The sequence below is a fragment of the Eleutherodactylus coqui genome, chromosome 5, assembly GCF_035609145.1.
Source record: "Eleutherodactylus coqui strain aEleCoq1 chromosome 5, aEleCoq1.hap1, whole genome shotgun sequence".
NCBI classification, from domain to species: Eukaryota; Metazoa; Chordata; class Amphibia; order Anura; family Eleutherodactylidae; genus Eleutherodactylus; species Eleutherodactylus coqui.
In genome coordinates this window covers 143,738,516-143,753,460 of record NC_089841.1, presented here as the reverse complement: position 1 = coordinate 143,753,460, position 14,945 = coordinate 143,738,516, and positions in this window count along the sequence as shown.

The following is a 14,945-nucleotide window of genomic DNA, read 5'->3' as shown; positions in this document are numbered from 1 at the left end:
CAGTACTCGCCATGGATGAGCGGGTGGTAAAGGATCCTGGCACCGATGGGCGTCGCTGTTGTATGTGAACTGATTATCTTTTTCGTTCTAGTCTGCTGTGTTATCCCCTGTGTCAGAGAGACCTGTGAAACTGATGCTGGAAAAGCCGCTCCCACAATGAGTTTGCTGGATGCATCCCCAGAAGGAGTGGACAAGTTCTACACCCCCTTGAAGACCCTAAATCGAACCTTCAACGCGCTCCGATTATAGGCTCACACGCAGAGAACTGTGAAAATTTGACGGGAAGAGTTAGAGAATAGACATTTTAAGGGGGGATTGTGATAGACATGATGATTAGTCAGTGTAAAATGTCTATTGATTTGTACTAAACTAGATGTATTACGCAGCTGTAGTGACTTTAACTCTTAGAGGCTAATGACTGCATAGTTTCATTATAGTAATTGCTGGACAATGGCATGGTGAAAGATGTGTGTTTTGTGACTTCAGCCTAATGTGGAACTCTGCTGCATAAGGAAAGAGTTAAATCACAGTGTTATATGTTATTGCTTGTGTTCATCTTAGATGTTTCCCCAGCCCTGCCCCCCACACAGAAACTTCTTAAATAACGCAGAAACTTCTCCAACAAAGAGATACTTACTTTCAGTTTCGACCGCATGTTAAGACAAAGGCTCCTATGTATATTGGACTTGAGAGAGGTGTGGGGAGGGGGAGGTGAGGATTCTATATGATCCGACAAATGAGAATCCTATATGTTACTGATGTAATCTGTTGCACGCCCATTAAAGGGCAGGTGTTATGTCTTTCAATAAAAGAGGCTGTTTGGATGTTCCTGCCAGAGAGCCATTTTGGACATGAGACTGATAACTTGTGTCTGATCTGGTCGATGATGTGTGCACACTATACAATTTGGAAGCTACAGAATACCCCGAAACCTGCTGGAGGAAAATATGATCCAGTTCAATTTGGCGTCCCTGGGTGGGCCGAGTAGAGATTTTTGATTTATTTCATTCTGGAAAAATACAGAGATCGGCAGATGACATGTAGAACTCAGGGGCCCGAAAATCTACAGAATACGGTAAGATTGCTTTATGTAAATCTACCGATGTGAGATGATTTCTAACTGTCAATCTGCCTATGTCTAATCCGGAGTGATAAATCAATGAAAGGCAGGTAATATAGTCCTTTCTGCTCGGAAAACCCCCCCACCGTTTTAACCTGCCTAAGGGGTATTTTGTATGCTGGGTATGTTATGTCTGAGACTGTTAAAGATTGTGTATACAAGACCAAGAGATAAATTCTGTGAGGGTTAATGTGTCAGAAGGGCGGACTTGGCTGTTTAAAGGGGTTGTTCCGCGGCAGCAAGTGGGTCTATACACTTCTGTATGGCCATATTAATGCACTTTGTAATGTACATTGTGCATTAATTATGAGCCATACAGAAGTTATAAGAAGTTTTTCACTTACCTGCTCCGTTGCTAGCGTCCTCGTTTCCATGGAGCCCGCATAATTTTTGGCGTCTAATGGCCAAATTAGACGCGCTTGCGCAGTCCGGGTCTTCTTCTTTTATCAATGGGGCCGCTCGTGCAGGATGCCGCCTCCGTGTAGCTCCGCCCCGTCACGTGCCGATTCCAGCCAATCAGGAGGCTGGAATCGGCAATGGACCGCACAGAAGCCCTGCCGTCCACCGAGGGAGAAGATCCCGGCGACCATCTTCAGCAGGTAAGTAAGAAGTCACCGGAACGCGGGGATTCAGGTAAGCGCTGTCCGGTGTTCTTTTTTAACCCCTGCATCGGGGTTGTCTCGCTCCGAACGGGGGGGGGGTTTGAAAAAAAAAACCCGTTTCGGCGCGGGACAACCCCTTTAAGTCTGAGGGAGCTTGCCAGAGAGGGACACATACTCCTAGGTAACTAGTGTGAGGTCAGGAAAATTTATGATACGTGTATTTACATGTATGATTGAGCGTGTTATGTTCTCATATGTGAAAAGGTATATACGCGGAGAATTATAGCCGCCGTGTTGTGTGTCGGCTGAAGGCTCCAGAAGCTCTTGGTCATTGAAAATAATCATAAGTCTTTGTGTGTTTCAGACGTTTAGTTTAAAGAATGTGCAGTGTTTATTATTGGGGGAGGGTTACTGATAAGAGAGTGTACTGAAGTTAAGCCACTGAAAGCATTTCCCAGTTAATCCGTCTGTTCCCTTTGTCTTTTGTAGTGTTAATGTGCATTGTGATTTACGAGGGATATAATAAGAGGTAGAATTTGGTAAAGGAGTCTTATTGTGTTCAGAAATTTCAAATAGGATAGAATAAGCAGGCAGAATAGAATACGGGATCAGTGCAGGATGTTTTGGAATATGCAAAACATGTAGAAACGTTTTACAAAGAAAAGGATCAGGAAAAGTTGCAGAAAGAAATGTCGGGTTATGGACAGATAAGCAGAAAGAAAGGTGTTTTTAGATTGCTTGGAGGAGGTATAATGTAGGAAAGCGATTCAAGAGGAGAAAGTATAGTGGGGGATGAGTATTGACTGTATCATGAACACTGTAATGCCTTTGTGTTGACTACAGCCCCTCCCTATAATGGCGGCCGCACTTGCAATGTTTCTGCAGCAAGTGTGGTGAGCTCTGCCCCCACCCTGAAATTACTCCCCCCCCATGTGCTCACTTTCAGGGTGTGTGATGTTACTTCCGGCCATTCGAATCCGGGATAGCACTAAGTCCCGCCCCTTCCTCCTCCAGCAGCCATGTTGCCTCACCTGGGAGATTTGTAGCCCCGCCCCTTTCTGCCTCTGGCGGCCATTTTGCTGCACTTGGGAGGCCTACATTCCCCAATGCCACTGTATCCAGTGCTAACCTCATGATTGTCTGAAGTAAGGTTTTGTTTGACCGGACTTTGTTACTCTCAAAGATGTGGCCACTTTGGATGTGTGATAAGTTCAGGGAAACAAACCTTTGTGAAGATGCAGCTTGGGACATAGTAGATGACTAAGCTGGTTTATAGTGTATGGAAGATTGGAGTTGATGCATGGGGGACAGAGGCCAGGGATCCATGACAGGGGACGCCTTCTCATGGTGTGTTCCCAGGGGCTCTGTTTTCCACTGCCCGCTTCTCCAATGGATGTTCAGACAAATGATGTTACGGAAGGCTCTTACAGATGGAATAATTTCCCTATAGTCACCCAGCAAACTTTTTCACGCAATTTGATGAAGTAATTTTACTTTTTATGTGAGAAAGAGGGACTAAATTGCCCAGAGTAGGATGCTAATTCATCCGTATTCTTTAGTTTTTTCCTTAAGTCTTTTGTATATTCTAGTGTCAATCTACACTGAAGCTATAATTATATTCCGACAGGTGAGTGAAAGTTAAACGCTGGACGTTCCCTGAAATACTATTACACTGGGTGACGTAAAATTTTACTTTTGTTGCGCCCCCTTGTGTTAAAAAATGCTAACTGCGACCTGCAAAAAAAAATTTTAAGGAGATTTTTGCTCAGACTTCGCTGCGTACAATGTTACCTTGACCTACAAAGTGCTTGTTTTTGTGCCTCTTGGTTTCCTTTTTCAACGTTGTACTAGTTTGAACGCGATTACTATTTTTCCATTGAGTATTCCGGTTCAAAAGGGGGGAGGCATAGGTGATCTGTGTCATAGATGATCTAGGTGTTGTAGATCAGCTATTGGCTTTAAAAAAAATAAAAATAAATAAATAAATGAAATAAGATAAAAAGGAAATAAATGATTTTGTGCTACAAGATTCCGAGCCATGTGAAATAGAACATCAACATGATTATTTAGTACTAATACAGTAAGAAACTGCAGGTATGCAAACAGTTACCGGAACCTCTGTTGATGATGCATATGTTGAGCTTTTTGCAGATGGTACCAGGGTGACGATTGATGACTCCACATCGGATATGCAGTGGTCACACAACAAGATGTCCTAGAAGCAGAAGCTCTGCCTCCGCATGTCTCAGCACAAGAAGCGGGACAACCAATTGAGAATGGTGCAGCGGTGCAGAGTCTCATGGAGGCCCTGCTACTACTTCTACCTGACGAAGTTGAGAGTTCGTACCGATTCCTACACTGGAGAAGCGAGAGGCGACACCCTCGCCAACAGCGCAGCAAAGGCAGCGGTCCTCAAGCCGTGGAAGAAAGAAGAAAAGATACTGACAGCATGAGTCAGTGGTAAAAACTTTGGACATTGATAAAAATTTGGACTTTGATATGCTAAAGACTTTACAGTTACAAGCCAGCAAGGAAGGAAAGAATAAATGGACTAATATGGGAACAGCAGAAACAGGACAGCGTATGGTGAACAGTCAACAGCACTTGCCTACCACAGTTCCTGTATCCCATGATGGCCCAGCTGATGGACGGAAAGACCCACCTAGTAAAGCAGCAATGATGTCGACGCTTGAAAGAGGACGGGCGACTTCTGGGTTCTCTGTAGCTGCTGCATCATTTGTCCAGTTTAGCATGATCTATGCCATAGGTGAGTCAGGGCAGAAGTAAATTTGCCACATCACACTTGCCGGGACCACTCTACCCATTTCAGGGATTGCAAATTGACTACGTTCAGCTCCCATTTGTTGGGAAGTATGAATACGTGCTTGTTGTTGTTGATGTCTTTGCAGGTTGGAGGCCGACCCTGTTACCAAGGCAAACAAGTAGGTAACCGCAAAGAAGCTCATGAACAAGGTAAACTGTGAATATGGGGTACCAGAAGTGATTCAGAGTTAGACAAAGGTATAAACTTCGCAGGTGAATGTAACATGTCATGTCTGCTCTGGGTGTATCCCAGGCCTTTTACATACTCTACCACCTTTAGAGTAGTGGAAAGGTGGAGAGACGTAGTGGCACGCTAAAAAGTAAGATACTTAAAAATGACGCCACTTTGGAAAGACTGTCATCCAATAGCCCTAGTCAGTGTTAGATATGAACCCAGGGGGGATCATGCATTATCTCCCTACGAGATTGTTTGGGCTAGCCCCAAGGCTAGGTTGTTACTATCCTCAGTAGTTACAATTACAATCTGATGTGTTGACTAAGTATGTTATTTCTGTTGTTAAAGCACTAACCAAAGCCTATGCACAGGTGTTCTCTTCCAGACTCAGAGGCAGACACTGGGACACATAACTTGCAGCCTGGGGATTGGGTGTGCGTCAAGAAGTTCCTCAGGAAGCACCCTCTTGAGCCCCGATTTGATGGCCCCTACCAGGTGCTTCTGACTACTGCCACAGCTGTGAAACTAGCCGAAAGACTTACATGGATCCACGCTTCATGCTTTAAGAAAGCTTCAGATCCGGGAGACCAGTCCTAGTTGTGCCGAGGACATTACTCTGGTTAGGGCTAGTGAGAGAGGAGGGTGGCAACTGGAATCCTTAGTCGGAAGAATATGAGGGTATGGTTACCTTCTGGTATAACTCGTCCAACACTCAAGTAGCCGCATATCCCTTCGACTATTGTACTGTGGTCCCGTGTCTACCCAATGAAGAAGAGAAAAGCAGCACTCCAGGGGATAAAATCAAATTGGTATCTTTATTATGCCCATGAACAACGTTTCGACCCTGCTCCAAAGGGTCTTTGTCAAGTTCTGAATCACATATACAGACATACAACATTAAATAGCAACAATAGCCACACCTCCACCAATCACAGGACAATACATCATTAGCCCATTAAAACAGAACACATGCTATAGGTCGACTCAGTGCATATAACGCAGGTGATAAATACATAATTGATTTCATCAATACCTTCATGTCATACATTGTGCTGCAAACCTGTAGACCTATTCATCAGTGATGTCGCATGCTATTAGCGTCATTATCCCCATCCCGCGAGATCTCATTGAAGATCTCGCGATATCTTGAGTAAGGTGCACAACTTGGCCCTATGGGCTAAGTCCCAATACATAGCGATCGCGCATGCGTAGAAATTCGCTGCTTCCATGTGAAACGTCACATCTCCACAGCGAAACCATAGTACGTGCACGTCAGCAGCATAACCAACGCAAAGCTGACATGCCCGTATAATGATCCTTTGCTAGTAAATAGTAATGCAGCTAGTGCGCATGTGTGAGATTCACCAGTTCTCGCGTCTCACCTCATCACCGCAACGTAAGTTGCGCACATCTACGCCAACAACGTACACCATATGCGGTTAGCTTATCAACGTGTGTTAACCTCAATAGCTCAGTATGGCTCTACGTAGTATCATAATATAGGATAATCGTCAGATTACCAATGTGTACATACAATCACATATTACTTATATTAACTAGGATCTGATAGTTAGAGGCACAACAACAATTAACCATCAATGTAATGTATACTGGCAACCAAATGCATATACCACCCCAAAACATTGCCATAGTTAATACAATCAAAGGTATAACGCATAAGGCACCAATGAATCCCTCCAGAAAACTGGATGTATCATTAATCACCCATAGCAGTAATTGCCAAAAATTAAGCCAATCACCACTACAGTATCACCATATATAGTGCACATAACACCGCCAGTAAGTATGACACAAAGGCACATCATAGTTTGTGTTGCTGATAATTTTATTCAATCTAATTATGCATAGAAAAACGACTAATATAGGTTCAATCTGGAACAATCATAAACTGCGTATATTTTCACTGCATCTCCCCATGTGATCTGAAAAAACAAACATATACGAAAATTTAAATCAGTGCTTAAACATCAAATATGAATCAAACATAGAGAAGCACCTCTAATGACTACATAAAGATATATGAAAATTTTTTTTTAAAGATATATGAAAAAAAAATTTTACAAAATTTTTAAAATAAAATAACACAATATCATGTTAAGTACAATAATGGATTGTATTCCAGATTAAGGCCATTCGGGGCCAGCACATCAAGTTTAAAAATCCATTTTGCTTCAAGTAATTTTAACCTACGTTCCCTATCACCACCTCGAACGTCCCTATCAACAGAATCAATAACCATGAACCGTAATTGGCTAACGGAGTGGTTATGATCCTCAAAATGTTTTGGGATAGGTAGATCCCGTTTCTTTGTCCTTACATTACTCTTGTGATTAGCTATCCGCTTGCGAACCTCAGTAGTGGTTTCACCCACATACTGAAGGCCGCACGGACAGCTAATGAGGTATATGACAAACGAAGACCAACAGCTGTACCACCCACGTACGGTGAAGCGTTTGCCAGATCTGGAGTGAAAAAAACTATCGCCCTTCGTCATATTATGGCAAGCCGCACATCCAAGGCACGGGAAATTGCCATTTCTGACCAGGGCTAATGTTCTTTGCACAAACCCACTGCGAAAAGAACACGATGTATGGACCAACAGGTCGCTCAAATTGCGTGCACGTCTATATGCCATAATGGGCGGAAAAGCAAACTCCGTGATCCCAGGATGGCAGCTAGTCAGAACGTGTCAATGTTTCCTCAAAATATGTCGGATCTCGTTACTATCTGATCCATATGTGGAAACAAATGGAATACGGCTTCTCGTCACCACCGTTTTAGTAGAGGGATTCAAGGTGGACACACGATCTACTTGTTTAACCCTGTCAACCTGTTCACGTAACAAATCATGTGGGTAACCCTTAGAGGCAAATTTTTTATACATCATTTCCAGACGTGTGTCAAAATAGTCATCAGTTACCACCCGCCGGACCCTGAGCATCTGGCTCCAAGGTAATGACTTGATCATGGCCGGCGGGTGGCAACTAGAGAAATGCAATAGGTTGTTCCGGTCCGTAGGTTTGGTATAAAGGTCCGTTTTCAAATGGTCCCCATCCTTAATGACCAAAACGTCAAGAAATTGAATGGATGTTTCAGATGCCAAGAGCGTGAACTTAAGTTCCGGCAAACAACCATTCTAGGCGCAAGATCCCACCGCAGGCCAGATTTAGACCAGTCCAGCTGGTTATATGACATATACCTGGGGAATACAATATGTTTGCGCCACTGATAATGTCTGGGGAGAAGACTGCCGTTATTGGGGATTATTGGGATGGAACACAGGAACAGACTGGTCCTATAAACCGCGAAGTGCCTTAAATAAGAAAGATAAGAGCGGGAAATCCCTAATTAGTCGTATAACCCTCCTTGAGAATAATAAGGACAGCAGGTATTGGAAGGTTGAACTTAGTATGTTGCTTGGTTTTAATGCGGTTTTTACACTAACCATGGGAGATCCAAGCCCGGGGGACGGGGGGACTTACAGTCTGGGGACATACCGGTACGGGAGGACAGATCCCTTAGGGAAGTTTAAAATAAGGGATATGGTAGATGCACCCGAATGGAAGCCACACTTAGTCCCGTGCCCATAATTAGCCCCTCCGCCATAAGATAAAGACCTTGACGAACATGATGATCATAGCCGACCCTACCTTTTGAGGACACCTTGACAGTAGCGACTGGCTACTCTGACCAGAATCTCAGGTTGGAGTTGATGAGGTACAATGCTAACAGGAGCAACAAGTCTAACTGTTGCGTGTACGGTAGTGCCCGACTACACTCGGGGATGGTCCCCCTAAATCTCCCTGTAGATGCTGAAGAGTGGTTTCTTAGTCTCTTCACGAACATTTCCGCTAATTACACTGTCCGTGAGAAGTGGAAGAAGGAATACTCTATAACTACTTAAGTGTTTTGCACCGGAGAGAGTATTACTGACTACCCTGGAAACTACACCTGCCAGGCAAATGGGCAGGGTGGAGGGAGATTTTTGGGGAACTCACTAACGGGTATTGCTCCTCCTACGGTACTATAGGAGGGGAATGGATGCAGAATCAGGTCCAGTCCTCAGGAGACGTTTACTGGCTTTGTGGAGACATGAGGTAGAGGACCCGCCTGGAGGGTTATTGGACAGGGGAGTGTGCCTTAGTAAAGCCCTTATGCTCCTCCACATCCTGTCAGACAGCATTGAGGATAATGAGGTTATCCCCAATAGTTAATTTATCTCAATCCAACTCAGTCTGTGTTTTGTGGTTATCCTGTCATGTTGGTCTATCCTTGTTTTCCGCATAGGTACGGCGGTTCCTTCCAGTCTTGTCACTCGGTAGTGTAGGGTCAGTGTTGGCGGCCTGGACATGTCCACCTTCGGGGCTATCTCAAGGAGGGACATTGGTGTGGGTGAAGATTAGGGAGTCCCACGCCGTGCGTACCTGTGCACACTACTAGTATTGTAACATTATACTAGAGCAAGAAGAGAGACTCCTGGTGGTAGTTTTGATCTACACGTGTACATTGACGTCATAGGATAGCCAAGGGGGGTACCTGACGAGTTTTAAAAATTAGAGACCAAGTTAAAACTAGATTCGAGTCAATTTTCCTGATCATTATGGTAAATAAAACGTTGACTGGATTAATTATGTTTATTATAATTAGCAGCGGTTTATAAATTATACTAGAGACGCCTTATAGGGCCTATAGGACCAATAGGACCTACCTCGACTATGACTTTTCAAAATAGAATGGCCTTAGATACGATTTTAGCTAAAAAGGGGAGTGTCTGTAAGATGATAGGGGAGACTTGTTGTACCTACATCCCAGACGACACGTGACCCGCGGGTAAAGACGCAGTTTCCATTAAAGAAGCTGACCGCACTAACTAAAAAGAGCTAACCTTTCGGACCAGTACTCGCCATGGATGAGCGGGTGGTAAAGGATCCTGGCACCGATGGGCGTCGCTGTTGTATGTGAACTGATTATCTTTTTCGTTCTAGTCTGCTGTGTTATCCCCTGTGTCAGAGAGACCTGTGAAACTGATGCTGGAAAAGCCGCTCCCACAATGAGTTTGCTGGATGCATCCCCAGAAGGAGTGGACAAGTTCTACACCCCCTTGAAGACCCTAAATCGAACCTTCAACGCGCTCCGATTATAGGCTCACACGCAGAGAACTGTGAAAATTTGACGGGAAGAGTTAGAGAATAGACATTTTAAGGGGGGATTGTGATAGACATGATGATTAGTCAGTGTAAAATGTCTATTGATTTGTACTAAACTAGATGTATTACGCAGCTGTAGTGACTTTAACTCTTAGAGGCTAACGACTGCATAATTTCATTATAGTAATTGCTAGACAATGGCATGGTGAAAGATGTGTGTTATAATCTTAGCCTAATATATATATGTTCCACAAGCAGCCTCTGAGAGTTAAAAGTCTTAGTACTACATGTATACCTTTATTCAATACTGAGTGTTTCCCCAGTCCTTTCCCATCCCCCACACAGAAACTTCTCCAACAAAGAGATACTTTCAGTTTCAGTTTTGACCACATGTTGTTAAGACAAAGGCTCCTACTTGAAAAAGGTGGGGAGAGGGGGAGGCGGGGAATTCTATATAACCCAGCAAATAAGAATATATATATGTTACTGATGTAATCTGTTAAACGCCCATAAAGGGCAGGTGTTATGTCTTTCAATAAAAGAGGCTGTCTGGACGTTCCTGCCCAGAGAGCCATTTTGGACATGAGACTGATAACTTACGTCTAATTTGGTCAGTGTGCGCATACTGTTTTTTTTACACAATTAGGAAGCTACAGAATACCCTAAAGCCTGCTGGAGAAAACCATATTCCAGCTCATAACATGGACCGCAATAGCACATGCTTGTATACCCCAATGCAAATCAATAGGGTTTCGTCTTTCTGTATTCACACCTGTGTGAATGAGCCCTACTTGGGGGTCCTTCCCATTAGTGTCATGTATCTACAGGATAGGGAATAAATGTCTGATCCTTGTTGTCCAACCACTGGGACTACCAGCAATCCCAAGATCTGCGCATTCTGAATGTGTCATGTGAGTGAAGCAGTGGTGCGAATATGTGACCACCACTCCATTCATTTCTATAGAAGGAAGGGAAATTGATGCACTTTGCAATCTTCCTCTATGCCATTAAAGTGAATGGAGTAGTGGTCACACATGTGCACCACTGCTTCATTCACATGGGGATCATTCAATCAGACACTTATCCCTTATCATGTGGATAGGAAAAAAAAGTCATTATTGAAAAAAACACTTATGCTAAAAAAAACGGATTCGAATCATTACAAACAAAACTGCTTTGTAAAAACAGCACTTGATTTATAACAGAAAACTAAATTGTTTGTTTCTTCCCCTCTCGTAATTCTTTTTAGGGCAATTGTGTATATCATTAATTTCAGGGGTACAGTGTGTATTATAATTCATTTGAGGGGACCCATTGTAGATTACAATTTATTGCAGGGGTCATAGGGCGTAACGCTATTCCCAGGTGACACAGTATGTGGTGCTATTATTTTCGTAGAAGGCAGTGGCGAGAATTGGCTGGAAGACATCATGAAGGTCTAGACCGGATAGGGGGTTGAAAAAACAATTCCAATTTGAAATGACATCGCTAGCGAGTTACTTAATGTCACCGGAACTGTGTTATATCAGTTTTGTGTTCACTTGTAGATTCACAAACTAGAATACTGTAGACCTCAAGGCCTGTGGGCTGAATCCGGCCCACCACATCATTTGATGTGGCCCATGACAAGGTCCAGGCGCAGAAGGACCAGCCCTCCACGTTTCCCAGGGAACGCAGTCAGCGCTTACCAGAAGGGGCGGCGCTAGCACACGCAGCGGATGCCATCTTCAATGCTGAGCATTGGCACGCACCTCCACAACTCGCAGGCAGTGGTACAGCTTTGACAGCCCTCTCCAGGTAGGAAGATTAGTGCTAAAGAAGTGGAAGAGGGAAAATACCATCATAGTGCATAGAGCTCCAGTAGCCAAGTTAAGGGATTTTTTCAGGGAAAATACTATTGATGACCTATTCTCAGGTCCGCCACTGGGAATCACGGCCAATCAGCTGAACTGGTGACCGCTGACAATGCCGTGAATACATATGGGTCAGAGTGGAAGCCACTGCTCCAATCCGTGTAGTGGTCGGCCCTTGTAACTACAAGTGCAGCTCCTATTGATTCTAAAGTCCCATTGACTTTAATGGGCAATTTCGGTCTCTAATATGGACGAAATAGGACATACTGCGATTTTTTTAAAAAAACATGAAAAATGCATGTTTGAATTCAATGGTGTTTAAACTCTATGTATTGCGTACGTAAAAAATACATGTGTAATATGGAGCAGAAATACACCCAAGTTAATGAGCCCTTATAAACGCCCTTCTGAAGTCAAAATATAAGGGCTTATTCAGACAAGCGTATTTTACATCATTATTTTGTGAGCCAAAACCAGTGGAGAGAAAGTATAATGGAATGATTTACATTTCTTCCGTATTTTGGACCCACTCCTGGTTTTGGCTCACAAAATACTGATGTAAAATACGCCCATGTGAATAAGCCCTCATACTGATGTGGCCCTCGGTGAAACATTGTCTGTCTCACATGGTCTTGAGTCAGTGTTTTTAGGCAAATGTACTCTATATTATTTTTAAGTTTATAGTACTCTGCTATTATTATGACACTAGAGAATATACGGGATGCATTATGAGGCCATTTTAACATGGGCAAGAAAATTCGCGCAAGATTTTTGCGTTGCGGGACGCACAAATCTCACACGAATATGAACCCCGTTCTTTTCAATAGGGTCATACACATGATCGATTTTTTTTCCCCGAATCGCACCGCAATGGGGAAAATAAATCACGGCATTTCCTATCTTTGGGCGTGCCTTCGCATTGCCCATTGTTTTCAATAGGGCTGGCGGAAGCATCACACCACATGCTAGGTACACACGATGTGATGCAAGGTTTCCCCATTGTAAACGCGATCCTCTGACGCAGCTGACAGGCTTAGCGGAGGTTCAGCCCCGCACAGAAATAGGAAATGCCGCGGTTTGTTTGCCGTGCGGCCAAACCGCGGCCGTCTGCATAGGAGTGCGTATTGTAATGCACTCCTATGCAGGCTTTCAGTGGCGGAAATCCCGCGGAAAATCCCGCTGCAGGATTTCCGCCCGTGTGCAGGCGGCCATAGGCTTCACAATTGTGTCTCACCAAGTGTATCATGGCCTGATTTCATGCTCGCTATCATGCTTTTTCCTTTTTTTTGTTTAAAAACTGCCTCACATCACTTCACTCCGCGTTTGACTTTAATAGAGGCCGTTCACTCAGAGTCTGAGGCAAAATAGAGCTTGCTGCGATTTTTCTTCTGCTTGCAGAATACGCAATTCGTATCCGAAAGTTTTAAAGAAAAGCAAAAGTACATGGCTTTCAATGCCTACATTTTGCTTACGATCCTCCACGTAGACACAAATCGCGGATTCTGCAATTGGAATTTGCCCGTGTGAGCCTGGCCTAAGGATACGTTTAAACTCTGGTTGCCAAGATAGCATGGATATCTCATTACCCTCCTTAACATTGTGTATGGGCTACGGTACCCGCATCATTGCTTAGCGATGGCGCGGGGGGAAAAAAACATTACTGCATATGACTGATGGCGAGACGTCGCGGTCATACTCAATACAGAAATATCAGGTATGTAGGGTTGTCGACTGGGTTCACAGACAGAATCCGCTGTGGGCCTCTCGCATGTAGAATCCGGTCCGCCCATGTGAGCCCGGACTTACACAGGACAATTGTCTATCCTGTGCTTTCACACAGGAGTGATAGTCATTCTGTGAATGGAAGTGGAGCAGCTGGAGATCTCGTCCGTCCACCCGCCTCCATTCACTGCAAACAGGCAGTCATTCATGAATGAATGACTGGGTACTGGTGTATCTTGTCTCCATCGGAAGTATGGGTGGAGACAAGGGTTAGGCAGTTTGACAGACAGGTGACGCCCACAGGTCGCGATTGGCTACTGGAGGCTGTGAGGATTAGGTGCCATTTGCATGACTGACATGCACTATGGCCGAGCATTTCCCTTGACTGCGACCCCGCACTGGTAGGTGAGAAGCCAGAGCTGCATTTTTTTTGTTTTCAGACTGAACACCCAGAAGAGCCCGCAGCTGACACTGATAGGTCACATGCTGGAGCTCCCTGTATTGGAGCCCGTTGCCGTCACTGTGTCGGTCCTCTGCCGATATGCAATGGGCACAGCACTACCACAGTCCCTTATATGCCGTGGCTGACAGTGCGCTGGCGTTGTTTTGGTGCCCTTTCCCCCACGAAACTTTCCCCACCACTGCGCTCACATTGTTTCCTGCTCCACGCTGACCTGTGATGAGCGCTCCCTTGTCAGCGGCCAGAAGCTCTTTCCAGCTTCGGTTCCTTTACTCCATTGCCTCTATCCGTGCAATTCGGCCAATCAGCAACAAGGGGCACGACCTGGACGTTACCTGCTGTTAACACCCTTGCTTCCGGTGTCGACAAGGTACAACAGTATTGCAAAAACTGCCCATTTACATAGACCTATAATCACTTGGTTTTTAGGTGAGCTAAAAACTACACAACTCCAGCAAGTGAGTGATTTCTTGCTCAGAGCTCTGTGGTACACAGGACAACTATTGCCCAAAATCGGTTTCCCATGATTCTTCAGGCAATGATTGCCCTGTGTAAAAGGTACCATTTGGTAAATGTAGCACACAAAAAAGGCTAGCAGTTATGAACACTTTATCATTGACACAATACAAAAGCCCCAGAGTGATCGAATAACCTAACCTTGGTTAGGCTTGTTTCACCCAAAATATCACATATGGATACAACTAGCTCTGTCTTCCCTTTGACATGTGCTTTGATAACAATCATTTTATGATAATAAAAGATAATTGTTACTTCTATGAATTTACTCATTCTTTTTGTAGCAAAGATACTGGTGCATTTTGGAATCAATTTAAGCCCTCAGGCATACAGCACAGCCTGGTAGAGAAAACTTTATGGCTGCAGAGTACAGCGCCTCGGGGAATGTTGCTGTACAGTCTCCTCCATGTGGCACTGTCATGTACATGATGCTTAAAGCGCCACTGCATTACTTATTTTTCATTCATTATGTAGCTAGCCTCTAGTATATATAAGTAAGCTAGTGT